A 14,427-nucleotide genomic window follows, 5' to 3' on the forward strand; every position below is an offset into this window, starting at 1 on the left:
AGATGGAAAGAGACAGCAACAATAAGGAGCTATACATACCAAAAATTAACAGTAGATGTACTTAAACTGAAAAGAACATATATTTTTTTGCTCTTTATTTTCCCAAGGTTTTAAAGAATATAACATATGATGGTATGGGGCCGGGAAAAAAAGCTTTCATTAAAAAAAAAAATGGAGAAAGTATGTTTTCCTGAGAAACTCAATTGGTAATAATATTGTGAGAAATATAAACTCTGTGTATACTATTCTTCTATATGAACAAATGAAAAAGAGTTGTAGAGCTATTAGATTTCTATCTTGTAATTATTTAGAAAATATTTCATTGTTGCTAACTCACCTTTTTTAAAGACAAGGAATCAGTTAGTTATAGTTTTGTATAAAAGCATGAAAGAGTATCAGATTTTGTCACATGCTTTTTCTGCATTTATTGAGATGATAATGTGTTTTTTATCCTTCATTTGGTCAAGGTGGTATATCATATTGATTGATTTGCTTATGCTGAACCATCCTTGCATTCCAGGAATAAATCCCACCTGATCATGGTGTATGATCCTTTTAATGTGCTGCTGAACGCAGTTTGTTAATATTTTATTGACGTTTTTACATCCATGACCATCAGGGTTATTGGTGTGTACTTTTCACATGTTTTTGTCTGGCTTTGGTGTCAGGGTGATGCTGGCCTTACAAAATGAGTTGGAAATGTTCCCTCTTCAGTTTTTTTGGAAGAGTTTAAGAAGGATTGGTATTAACTCTTTAAATACTTGTGACTGTGAAGTCATCTGGTCCTGAGGTTTTCTTGGTTAAGAAGTTTTTAATTGCTGGTTCAATCTCCTTATTTGTTATTGGTCTTTCAGGCTTCCTATTTTTTCATGGTTCAGTCTTGAGAGGTTGTTTGTTTCTAGGACTTTATCTATCTCTTCTAGGTTGTCCAATTTGTTGGCAAAAAATTATTTACAAGAGTCCCTTATAATCTTTTTTTTTTAATTTCTGTGGCATCAGTTGTAATGTCCCCTCTTTAATTCTGATTAAATTTATTTGAATATTCTCTTTTTTCCCCCTTGATTAGTCTAGCTAAGGGTTTGCCAACTGTGTGTGTCTTTTCAAAAAACTAAATTTGTTCAATTTTTCTATTGTTTTTCTAGTGTCTATTTCATGCATTTCTGCTCCAAGATTTATTATTTACTTTCTTCTACTAACTTTGGGCTTAGCTTATTCTTCTTTTTCTAATTCATTAAGGTATAAAATTAGGTTATTTAAGACCTTTCTTCTTTTTTAATGTAGCTGTTTATTACTATAAACTTCCCTCTTAGAACTGATTTTCCTGTATAAGTTTTGGTGTATTTTCCTTTTTATTTGTCTTTATATGTAAGCAGACGGTTGTAGCAAGGCCTCCAAGAACTAATGTAATATTTTGAAATGATTCACTTATTTTACTAATTAATTTGTTTTGGGAGTTGTATAACTGCATGTAACTCTCTGACTCCATTTATATACGCTATTGCATTGGATGATTTGGGGCCTCTCTCAAACATCAGAAACTTGATTATGTAGAAAACAAACAATTGTAGACATCTTATTTGTCAAAAAAAAAATAAAAGCAAAAATATAATGTTGGTCTTATTTCTTGGATCTTTTAGAAAATACTCTTTTTTTTCTTGGTTGGAAGTTTAGCCTGTAACAGATCTGCATTGTTATAAAGTGTGGTTTTAGGAGCCAGGTTTCTGTCCTTCCCTAGAAAGTCACCTTTTACATCAAACAGACAATCTGGGATTGGGCTGTTGATGAGTTTTACAGAATTAAATAGGCACTCTGGCATTAGACAGGGAAGAAGTTTTATAATATCCCAGGTTAAGACATGGATCATATGCTTAACTCTTCTTATTAAACTCAAATATACTGGCCAACATTTAAAAGAATAAAGATAAAATGTAAGTGGGTTTTTATCTTTTAGTGGGCTTTTACTTCCAAATATGATCAAGCAACAGGGTCAGGATTTACATTCTGCACTCCAAAACTGGGCAAAACTATATTTTAAAATATTTGCAGATATTGGACAGGAAAGAGCACAGGATTGCTTTGAGCCTTATACCCTTATACCCTGCTGGATGTCACATTCCAGACCAGGGAGCAGAGGTATGGATCCCAAACAGAGCCTGACCATCCCCCTAAGTTGAAGTGATCAGAATTCAGAGAGGCTGAGTGAGGTGTCTGTAAGTTGCAAAACAGAGTTCCACAAAGAAGCAATGCTGAAAAAATGCACAGGCATCCCATTGAGTCAGCTGACTACTAAACCATGCAAGTACAGGCTGAGATTACACAAGGCTATGCAAAGAACTCATGTGGGGCAGAGAAGTGTTGAACCAGCTGAGCAGAGTGTGTTTATTCATCACCTGGGGCTTGGAGAGGAGATCCCAGAAGGGTCAACCGTTAGTAGTAAGGACAAGTTGTCCCTAGATGGAAGGCTGCTATGGACCCACCCACTGAAAGTTTTAACATAAGCCTCTAAGGCAAGGGTACATAAACTTTTCCTGAGGGGCCAGCCAGGAAATATTTCAGGCTTTGCAGGCCACGTATGATATCTGTTGCATATTCTTTTTTGTTTTTGTATTATTTTGTTATTACAATCCTTTAAACGTATGTATTGGTTTCTTAGGGCTGATGTAAAAAGTTGCTAAAAACTAGGTGGCTTCAAACAATAGAAATTTATCCTCTCACAGTTCTGAAGGCTAAAATCAAGGTGGTCTGAAATCAAGGTGTTGACAGGTCATGTTCCTTTTGAATGCCCTAGGAAAGAATCCTTTCTTGCCTCTTACAGCTTCTGGTGGTTACTGGCAATCATTGGTGTTCCTTGGCTTGTAGATGCATCACTCCAATCTCTATTCCTTCTTCACATGGCCTTCTTGTCTATGTGTATGTATCTCCATGTGTTTGTGTCAGCTTTTATATGCAGATCAGTGAATGGAATTAGTGCAAACCCAATCCAAAATGACCTAATCTTCACTTGATTACATCTGCAAAGAGTGTTTAAATAAGGTCACATTAACAGGTAAAAGATGGACATGAATTTGGGAGGACACTATTGTGAAAACCCCTGTTAGCTCAAAGGCCTTCCAAAAGCTGGCCACAGGATGGATTCAGTACATGTGCCATAGTTTGCTGGTCCCTGGTATAAGTACTTCAACTTTGAAACAAACTATGTAACTTAACTGTGAAAAAGTCAAATATTAAAAAAAAATCATTTTTAGATACTAGCATATTTTGTCAAGTGTAGCATACCAGGAATTGCTATCCAATTAGAGAAGCTAGGAGCAAAGTAAGGTAGAGCGCACCCTAATAATACTTAATTAGAACAGTTCTGTCAAGCTGGGCAAAAGGTGCCACAGATTGAAATGGTTAGTATTCTTATTTTTAGTTCAAAAAACAAAATAATAAGTAAGGTGTTTGTAACACTGACTTAACATCTGAATTCACCATTAAAAAGTTTAGATTTAAAAAAATTCTGACACCAGAGTGAAATAAAGAAATTTTAGCACTGTAGTTTCACTGACAAGGTCAGAGGTAATATTAAATAGTAATGAAAGTACAATAAAGAAGAAAAGCTGGTGCTTGCTTTCTAATAGCAGTTTCTAACCTTCATTGTTCTCTCCTCTTCTCCAATAAGGCAGCTAGTTCCTTAACTGTCAGTTTAAAGAGTTTCTTGACTTTATCCTGATTTCATGCAGGTAAAATTCTAGCCATATACACCTAGGTCAACATCACTTTTTTGTAAATAAAATTTCTTATTTAAGAATACTTTTACATTTACAGAAAAGTTGTCAGGACAGTTGAGAGAGTTCTAGTATATCCTAAATCTTGTTTACCCTTCTGTTAAAATCTTACATTCCTGTGCTACATTTGTCACACTTTTGAGCCAATAATGAAATAATATTCTTAATAAAAGTTCATAATTTATTTATGTTTCCTTTTTATATTTATATTTATATCACCTGAGGTCCTTTTTTATTCTGTCTATAATACTCCATTGCATTTAGTCATCATGTCTCAGAATTTCCTGGGCTGTAAATGTTTCTCAGATTTTCCTTGCTTTTTGAGGCATATTAGCCAGATATTGTATAGAATGTCCCTGTATTCATATTTGTCTGATATTTTTCTAATGATTAGACTGGGGTCATGGGTTTTGAAGAGGAAAACCACAGAGGTAAAGTGTCAGTTTCATCACATCATTACAAGGGTACATACTATCAACATGACTTATCACTAGTGTTGCTCACCTTGATCACCTGGCTGAGGCAGAGATTGTCAGGTTTCTCTACTGCAAAGTTACTCTCCCCCCTCCCCACTTTCTATACTGTACTCTTTGGAAGGATGTCACTATGCATAGCCTACACTAAGGAGCAGGGAGTTACACTCCATCTCCTCGACGGGCAGTATCTATATAAATTACTTGGAATTTCTCTGCAGAGGATTTGTATATCTTCCCCTCATTTATCTATTTATTCAGTCATTTGTTTATATCCATTTGAACTCTTGGTTATTTACTTTAAACTTTGGGTTATAGTACAATACTATGTTTATTTTCTTATTCAAGTTCTTCTAGTTCTGGCTGTACAGTGATTTCAGAATTCTTATACCTTGCTCACATGGTCAATATTTACCAACTAGATTGCAGTACCTATAAATATTTCCTTTTGTCTTTAGTCCTACAGTCTTCACTCATTTCCCAAGTTACTTAGGTCAACTCATTTCAGCCCACCCCATTCAGTGATGTCATGTTGCACATTTGTAATATAGATTCTTTTTTCCCAGTCTTCCTGGGATCCTCACATCTCACAACTGATTTTTAACTTGCATGTATAAAGTTCACTCTTAGTACTATGAGGATTGCTATTAGTTTTGACAAATGCATAGTTTTGTTTATCCATCACTATAGTATCAAACAGAATAGTTTCATAGTCACCTGTGTTTCACCTCTTCAACTCCCTTCCTCTTCACAAGCAGCTGACTGGCAACCTCTGATCTGTTTTCCATCAAGAGTTTTGCCTTTTTTAGAATGTCATATGAATGGAATCATATGGTATGTTGCCTTTACAGACTCACTTAGTAATAATCATTTAAGATTCATCTATGTTGTTTAGTTTAGATAGATGGTTCATACCTTTTCATTGCTCAATAATATTCCATTCTGTGAATGTACCATACTTAATTCACCTGTTAAAGGACAAAGCTTCTATAAACATCTCTGCATGAGTTTTTGTGTGTTCTATAAACATCTGTGTGTAAGTTTTTAAATCAGGTGGGTAAATACTTAAGAATGACATTGCTGAGTTATATAGGAAGACTATGTTTGGCTTTATGTGTAACTGCCAAATTGTCTTCCAAAATGGCTATACTGTTTTGCATTCCCACCAGCAATGAATGAGAGTCTCTATTATTGTTCCTATCCTTGCTAGTAATTGGTATTCCCATTTTTTTTTAATTTAGCTATTCTAATATATGTTGAGTAGTGTTTCTGTTGTTTTAATTTGCAATTCCCAAATGATATGGAACATATTTTCATGTATTTAGTTGTCCTCTATGTATTTTTTTGGTGAAGTATCTGTTCAAATCTTTTGAAAATTAATTTTTTTTCTTATTGTGATGTTGAGTGCTTTTTATATTCTGATTAAAAGCCCTTTCTCAGAATTTGCAAATATTTTCTCCCTGTCTGTGGCTTTTTTTTTTTTTTTTTTTTTTTTTGCGGTACGCGGGCCTCTCACTGTTGTGGCCTCTCCCGTTGTGGAGCACAGGCTCCGGATGCACAGGCTCAGCGGCCATGGCTCATGGGCCCAGCCGCTCTGCAGCATGTGGGATCTTCCCGGACCGGGGCACGACCCCGTGTCCCCTGCATTGGCAGGCAAACTCTCAACCACTGTGCCACCAGGGAAGCCCCTGTGGCTTGTCTTTTTATTCTCTTCACAGTGTCTTTTGCAGAGCAGAAATTTTTAATTTCAATAAAGTCCAAATCATATCTTTTTCAGATCTATAATTTTGTTTTTGGATCAAAACTCATCAACAAATCCAAGGTTATATAGATTTTCTCCTGTGTTTCTTAGATGTTTTATACTTCTGCATTTTACATGTAGGCCTTAAATTCATTTTGAGTTAATTTTTGTAAAAGGTGTAAGGCCTCTGTCTAGATTATTTTATTATGTTTGTTTGTTTGTCTGTTTGTTTGCATACAGATGTCCAAATATTCCAGTGTCATTTGTTAAAAACACAATCCTTTATCATCGAAGTGCCTCTGTAGCTTTTTCAGAAATCAGTTGACTATAAATGTGTAGGTCATTCTCTGGGCCCTCTATTTTGTCCATTTATCAGTGTCTGTTCTTTCACCATTGCCATATTTTCTGATGATACTACCTTTATAGTAATTCTTGAAATCATATAGTAATCACATATCATTATTTTTGCTTATGGTCCAGTTATCAAATTTTGCATCTTAAACAGAAACTAAATCCTTGTTTTTTTCTACGCACTGGATCCATATTTTAATACAGTCCCTTTAGGGTCAGACACCTGTCTATATATTGTCTTTCTCTCTCACACAATTGATATCCTTATTACGATCTCATGTTGAGTAACTAGAGTATTGTACCTGCTGACAGACTTCTTTCAAACATTATTACGGTATTAATTGACCCTGAATTTTTTTAACATCAGGTTAGACATACCTATAATAATATGTCTCTTAGAAATCTTTATTTAATATTCAAATATGTTCCTTATTAGAAGAATAGTTATTCTACCTCAAAAAAATGTGCCTTGGGGTAGTACTGAAAGAATTGCTTAAGTATATCTTAATTTGCAAAATAAACTATTCAATGGGCCCATTATTTGTTACCCAAAATTGTGTTGCGATTTAGCTAGCTAGTAAGCAAGAATGCATGGGTAAAAGATGAATTAGTACTGAAAAAAAAATAGCTTGCAGTTGTGTAATCAGAAATAATTTCACATTCGAAAAAGCACGAGTTATTTTAGAATAAAAGTCACAATAGAATATAGCACAAGATTAGGGCAACTTCACTTGCATTATTTGCAAAATTATAGATCTGCTTTGTAATAGAGGAAATAATAAAGATTCCTCTTGGCTTTGGGACCTTTATTGTAAAATATTACTATTTTACTTTTAAGATGGGGTTCTTTTTTCCCTATTGTTTAATTACTAGATTGTGTGAAAAGAATGCAATTCTCATTTTGTCCATTTTGTAATATCACCAATAATTTTGGTGGCAAATTATCGGAAAGACAATAACATCAAATGGTGGTGAGTCAAGGAAATGGATATAGGAAATGGATTTCTGCTCTCTTGCAGTTGTAAGCTATAACTGAACCTATTTTAGGGCCTGTAAAGTAAGAGAGCTGCCAGGAGGAATACAGATCATGACTTCCACAAAAGTGACATCCACTGATTGATGCAGTCTATAGGAGGGAATTTGTGAGAAAGATGGTGTGTGAGGAACATTAAAATCATTTTTCTTGTCATAAATAAACAGTGCACAGTCTTCTTTGCCCTTGACAACATGTTGTAGACAGGTTTTCATTTGTCTTTTATGCTCCTGTATATGAGACAAGTTTCAAAAAATTTAAAAGTAATTACCATCCACAACCTAAAAAATCTCCAGAGAAAATAAGTAAGGTAGAGTTCAGTAATTAATTGTTCATAGAACCACTAGGTCAGACTTCAAACTTCACTTTTGAATTCAACCTACCAAAACTGGTTTTTCATACCCTCTGTCTTAACCAGAACTTAGAAAACCTCCATGTAACTTAGTGCCACAGACAGTGCTGTGATCAAACAGAATTCAGCAAGAGCAAATATGTGTGTTATGCTCATGGCCATTTTAGCAGTTTCTTAACAAATGTTTATTCAGTAAATAAAGATCAACATTATAGCCTAGTTTTCCACCATATTTTGTATATAGAAAATGATCTATACATAGCAAACTTTAGTTACAGATTTGAACACATGTCCTCAAACCATTTATTTCCCTTTATGACTATGGAAAACTATGCTACAGTGTCATAGCTTCTTTAAAAAAATTGGTCTTTATTATATGTTGCTAAGTAAATTATTTATAAATTGATAACCTAAGTATGAGAAGAATGAGATTTACAGCTGACTTTATAATGAGATATATGAATAAATTAAATTGATTGACGTTGTAATAATTGCCAAAATAGGCAAGATCAGAATATGCTACCATCAGTATCATCATAGCAGAATTTGGAAATGTTGTATTGAGGTTTTTCCTTTTTCCATTAAATATTCAACCAGGGCTTCCCTGGTGGCGCAGTGGTTGAGAGTCCGCCTGCCGATGCAGGGGACACGGGTTCGTGCCCCGGTCTAGGAAGATCCCACATGCTGCAGAGTGGCTAGGCCCGTGAGCCATGGGCTCTGAGCCTGCGCGTCCGGAGTCTGTGCTCCGCAACGGGAGAGGCCACAACAGTGAGAGGCCCGCCTACCACAAAAAAAAAAAAAATATTCAACCATATTCCTTGCTGTATTTTTTTAAAGCCTGTCTTATCAGTTAAAAAAATGATTTATATATTAAAAATCTCTTTAATCAAATTATTCAAGACTGTTCAAATCAGTCAAGCCTCAAGAGACTTTTTAATTTCATGCACAAGCTAAATCATATTATGTTTTGCTTAATGGAACTAAGTGTTTGGTGATCTCAGTCAATTATGATTGCTAATTATAAACATTGATTTAAAGTGACTTATGTTTGATCTTTTGAAGCAGTTTTCTTCCAACATATATTACTTCCTCAAATGCTATTGAATTTTAGCATTTGAATGTTCAGTTCAATTACTTGAATTATCCAAATTTAAATTATTAAATGGTAGGTAGGTATGTTAGAGGTATACAAATATAATTATTTTTTCATTGTGAGATAGAATAATATTGAAAGATGAGGCAATGTCTATATTATAAAGTTCCTAACATACTTTGCTAGTTTAACAAAGTCAGAATCGATGTCCATTTATCTCTTTGGGGAAGTTATGTTTTAAAAAGGCACATAAGTCAATTAAAAGAGTTTTTTGGCTAAGCTATTCATATAAATAATAATGTTAAGTTATAACAGCAGTCCCCAACCTTTTTGGCACCAGGGACTGGTTTCGTGGAAGACAATTTTTCCACGGACCAGGGGGCAGGGTGGTTGGTTTCCAGACGATTCAAGTGCATTACATTTATTGTGCACTTTATTTCTATTATTATTACTTTGTAATATATAATGAAATAATTATACAGCTCACCATAATGCAGAATTAGTGGGAGCCCTGAGCTTGTTTTCACTTGCCACTCACTGGTAGGGTTTTGATATGAGTCTGCAGGCAATTGATTTGTTATGGTCTCTGTGCAGTCAAACCTCTCTGCTAATGATAATCTGTATTTTCAGCCACTCCCCAGTGCTAGCATCACCTCAGCTCCACCTCAGATCATCAGGCATTAGATTCTCATAAGGAACACGCAACCTAGATCCCTCGCATGTGCAATTCACAGTAGGGTTCACGCTCCTATGAGAATCTGATGCCTCTGCCACTGATCTGACAGGAGGTGGAGTTCAGGTGGTAATGTGAGTGATGGGGAGCGGCTGTAAATACAGATAAAACTTCACTCACTCACCCGCCGCTCACCTCCTGCTGTGTGGCCTGGTTCCTAACAGGCCACGGACCAGTACCAGTCCGTGGCCCAGAGGTTGGGGACCTCCGAGTTATAAAATCCAGATGCAGAAGGTTACATTGTGTAGATAATGGAAATAACTAATTATTTGTATTAATATATAGTACCTAAATTATAAGGGGGCTTTCTATTGATTTTTTTTAACCAATTGTTTCTCATAACAAAATCAATATAGCATTTTAAAAGATACTTTGCTCAGTATGTGGCAGTCCTCTGTAAAGGATACTCAGATGCTAATCTTTCCATTCCTCTCTTGGTTCCACCATAAACTCATTGATGGAATGTTAATTCCTTGAAGTGCCAAGAGTATAATTGATAGATTATAATTAATATTATACCACAAAGATGAAAATTAACATTAACACATTAATATTACTTGGTTTCTAGGGGGGGTTTTTGTATCTTTTAAAATATACAAACCAATAAATACAAATAACTTGTAATATTTAGTCCATGTTTTATAGAGCAAAAAAAAGAAAAAAGAAAGAAAAAGAAAAATCTTCCACCATGTCAGAGGAAGAGAGACTGGGTTTAAAGCAAAGATCTAGGGACTTTGCCCAGATAGACCTCATAATTATATTTCTTCCCAGTGAATTTGAGGTTCTTGATATCTCATTGCAGAAAGAATTCAGTGTGAGACGAAGTGATAGGTGGATTTATTTAGAGAGAAATACACTCCAGAGACAGAGTGTGGGGCCATCTCAAAAGGCGAGAGAGCCCCGAAATATGGCATGGTTAGTTTTTATGGGCTGATTAATTTCATAGGCTAATGAGTGGGAGGATTATTCCAATTATTTCAGGGAAGGGGTGGGGATTTCCAGGAATTGAGCCACTGCCCACTTTTTGGCCTTTTATGGTTAGCCTCAGAACTATCATGGCACTGGTGGTGTCACTTACCATGCTAATGTATTACAATGAGAGTATGATGAGGCTCAAGGTCCACTGGAAGTCAAATCTTCTGCCATCTTGGACATAGTTGGTTCCAACCAGGTTTTGTCATGTCCTGTGGCTATGTAATTCTTTCAAAGGTTGTGCCCTGCCCTCTTCCTCCTGTTTCATTTTGACCATTGACTGCTGTGTGCATCCAATTTACCTACTTCTTGTATGTAAGTGTCTATTGCATGTTTCCTATGCCTTAGGTGTGTGAGAGCCAGATACCTTGTTTCTTTCCTTTACAAGTATTCAAATGAAGAGTAAGTGTAACAAAGGAAAGGACCTAAGTAAGGAGCCCTTCTATGCCTGGATCTAATTTAGCTTTCAAATTCCTAGATAATAAACTTGACCCTGTTTCTATATTGGCATGAGACGTTTGTTTGCATTGAAAGGAAACAGTGCATATTTTATGTGAGAGGAAAGAAGAGCTGTTAAAAGTAAAGATGTGGCTATTTAAAAACTAGCCACAAATATTCTGGTACATTTCTTATTAAGTGGTGATGTCTGTGTTCCCCATCCTGCCCCCAACCAGCTCCACCTTGAAATTAAAAGGCTTGTGCCTGCTTTGACAATGAAAATTATATGACATAACTTCCAATTCTGGGTCATAAAATGCCACAAAACTTCGACTTTTTTTTCACTACAAAGCTCAATCTTAGAGCCTATGGCCACTGCTCTGTGACAATGCCAACACCACATGGAGAGGTCACATGTAGACATTATGATAGACCCAGGTGAACCTAGCTTTTGTTTCATAAATTTTATATAGATGCTAAACAATGTGAATTTCACATTGTCAAGGTGTGGATTTTTCTGGCAGACAGTTCCTTGCGGAGCACCTTATCCTTTGCAGGCTTCTTGAAAACTATAGGCACGCATTAATTAGCTTTTTCCCTAGGGCAAGTGTAGCCTTCCTATTGACTGTGACTTTTCTTGGCCCTTAACTGAGTGTAGAGTCTCACAAGTGTTCCAAGGGGATTCTACCTTCTGACTTTTCCAAACTTCAAAGTCTCCTAGTCCTGTTTGAATTCTTGAAAATTTTGAATTTACATTTCTCCTACTGTTCTTTGCTTGGCCTCATGTATTCTAACCTTATGCATACAAAATTTAACATTAGAGGCAGCCTCTAGGGAATGTTTATGCAAATTTCCAAAGCACTCTAATCACTTAACTTTCTCCACAAAATTTCTCTGCCCAGAAAACTTTAGTCACCTCACCTTCTCCTGTCTCTCCTCAATTCAGCAAGATCTCCAGGAGGCTCTTCTTGGCTGCCCTACCCTCCTTCCATCTCTGCACAGTGGACTGGAAAATGCATCCAGGCAGAAATCCGGGGCAAGTTGGGGGGCTCTCCTCATTTCTCTCCCTTCTTTTTTATTCTCCAATATCTGAAAAACAAGTTATTTCATATAACTTGTCTAGTTTTTCAGTTATTTACAATAGGATTGGAAGTTCAATTATAGTTACTCAATGACAGAAGCAGAAATCTCCATTTGAATTTAATACCACAGGCACAGGGCATAAAATAGGAATACACGCCCATACATTAAATGATATAATAATCATAGTGGTATCCAAAATTTTAAGATATTGTTATATACTTTTTATTCTTTGTCACATAGTGCCAATAAAACTACTGAAAGCAAACGGCATTTTATATAATATTACTACAATATTCTTACAGATTCCAATAATTTTAGAAATTTGACATTTTTATATTGATGATGTTAATAGTAAATATGAAACTAAAATTCAAATACACTGTATTTAATATAAAATTTAAATTAATAATTTAGACTACAGAATATAATTTGATAGCTGAAGAAGTTTCTCTACTCAAAAAATAAGTGTGTGTGGGGGGGATGTTCTTTTTCCTTTAAGAGATAATTTTAAGCTAGCTGGAAATGGCCCTTTTTCCTTTTGGTAAGAAAATACCATTTCACGACTATGCATAAATATTTGTTCTGTTCACTTTGATATGTTCCTTTTTTGAGGCAAAATCTATCGTATTTGCATAGGTAGAGTTGGAAGGCCTGTCAAAACTGTCAAACAGAAATATAAACAGAAATCTCAGCTCAGGAATTGCACAACTATTTTTATATTTAGTTAGTATGTCACAAAATGATTACAGTCATATTGTCTATGCCTATAAGAAAACTGAATTCTATATTTGAAATTATGATTATTTTGAAAAAAGTATATAAATTTGCACTTTCTTGAATAAACTCAACAATTCCCACTGCTCTTCTCCTTGACTATTTCCTCCCTGGCAATTGCCTTCAAGCTTGATTTTTTTTTTCTCATTTCTTGATGCCCTCATTTTGACACCTCTATTTATAATTCCTCACTGATTCAGTTAACCTCAAAAAGCACTCAAAATTGAGTTGTCAGAGCCAAGAACTGAGTAACAGCTCGGAAAACCAAATACTGTGCAGCTGATCTGTTAAAAAAAAAGTAGACTATCCAATGAGGAATCCGTCAAGAAATAGAGAATTCTTACTGTAGAAAAATATGTAGGCACACTCCTTAACCCGAGAGCACTTTCCAAACTAATTCTGTATATGTACAATTGTTTGGCTCTTCCAGGAAATGCAGGCACACTGTCTATTGATCAGAGTACTTTGTTCAATATCTTAAGTCATTACACAGGTTGGACTGCATCTTTTGTCAGTGCACATCACACAGAGAAACAATGATAAAAGGCAACTAGGCATTCTAAATTTAAAGTGGGTTTTATTCTTTAAATCATGAAGCACTTATTCTTCTGAAATGTATATTCCAAGCTTCAAACCTTAACTGTATCAGTAATGACAATGATCTCATGCAACACAGAAGAAACAAGAAAATTGCTCTGCCTGCAAAGACAAATTTGAAGGCTGATATGAACTTTGAACTGATGAAGATATTAACATTTACAAAAGAAGCTGTTTTTTGATATGTGAATTTTAGCAAAATTATATGCAAAAACCATAATAATGATACATGAGTTTCTTATCTGCTAGAGAGAGGAAATTCAGTTGTGGGCTTTGCAGCCAAAAGACCTTTCAGTGAACTGATAGTTTTCCCCTTCCAACCAACTCCCCATCTTTTAAAATGCAATAAATCTGATTACTGACTAGACAATATTTTTGCCACAATTATTATTGCCAATCAGGGAACTATTTTTGAGTACGCTCTGTTGCTGCGCTAGCAAAATAGTTCCAGGTGTGACCGATTTACAATAAGCGGTACTAGAATACAATGGTCAAGAGCACAGGCACTGGATTCAAATCGTAGCTCTAACGCCTCCCAGCTGTGTGATCTTGGACATACCACTTAACCTCTGTGCCTCAGTTTCTCCTTTGGAAAAAATAAAAATAATCTTTAAAAACGGTTAAAACACTATTTTCTTCACTGAGTTTTCTAGAAAGTTTCCATTTATAAAAGTAAAGGCACCTGGTAAATACTAAGCGCTAGGAGAGTTTGCTTCTATCATTATTATTATACTGGTTTTTATCATTATCATGCTGCTGAAGAACAAGCAGAGTTCTGGCCTGCTTTGTCACGGTCAGTAATGAAGATGCTATGGACAAATCATTTAGGAGCATCTCGACGGTGGCAGCGGATTTAAAGAGGCGCCGATCAACGTGGAAGATCACCGCTAGCAACCCCAGGCCTGGCGCCGGGTAGGGGCGCGGCGCTCGATTTCCTTCCCTGCCTCCGCCGGCCCTGGCGCGCATGCTCAGTCCTGCTCGGCCAGCTGCTTTGATTTTTTTTTTTTTTTTTTTTTTTTT

This window comes from Lipotes vexillifer, unplaced genomic scaffold (assembly GCF_000442215.2).
Source record: "Lipotes vexillifer unplaced genomic scaffold, Lipotes_vexillifer_v1.1 scaffold231, whole genome shotgun sequence".
Taxonomy (NCBI): domain Eukaryota; kingdom Metazoa; phylum Chordata; class Mammalia; order Artiodactyla; family Lipotidae; genus Lipotes; species Lipotes vexillifer.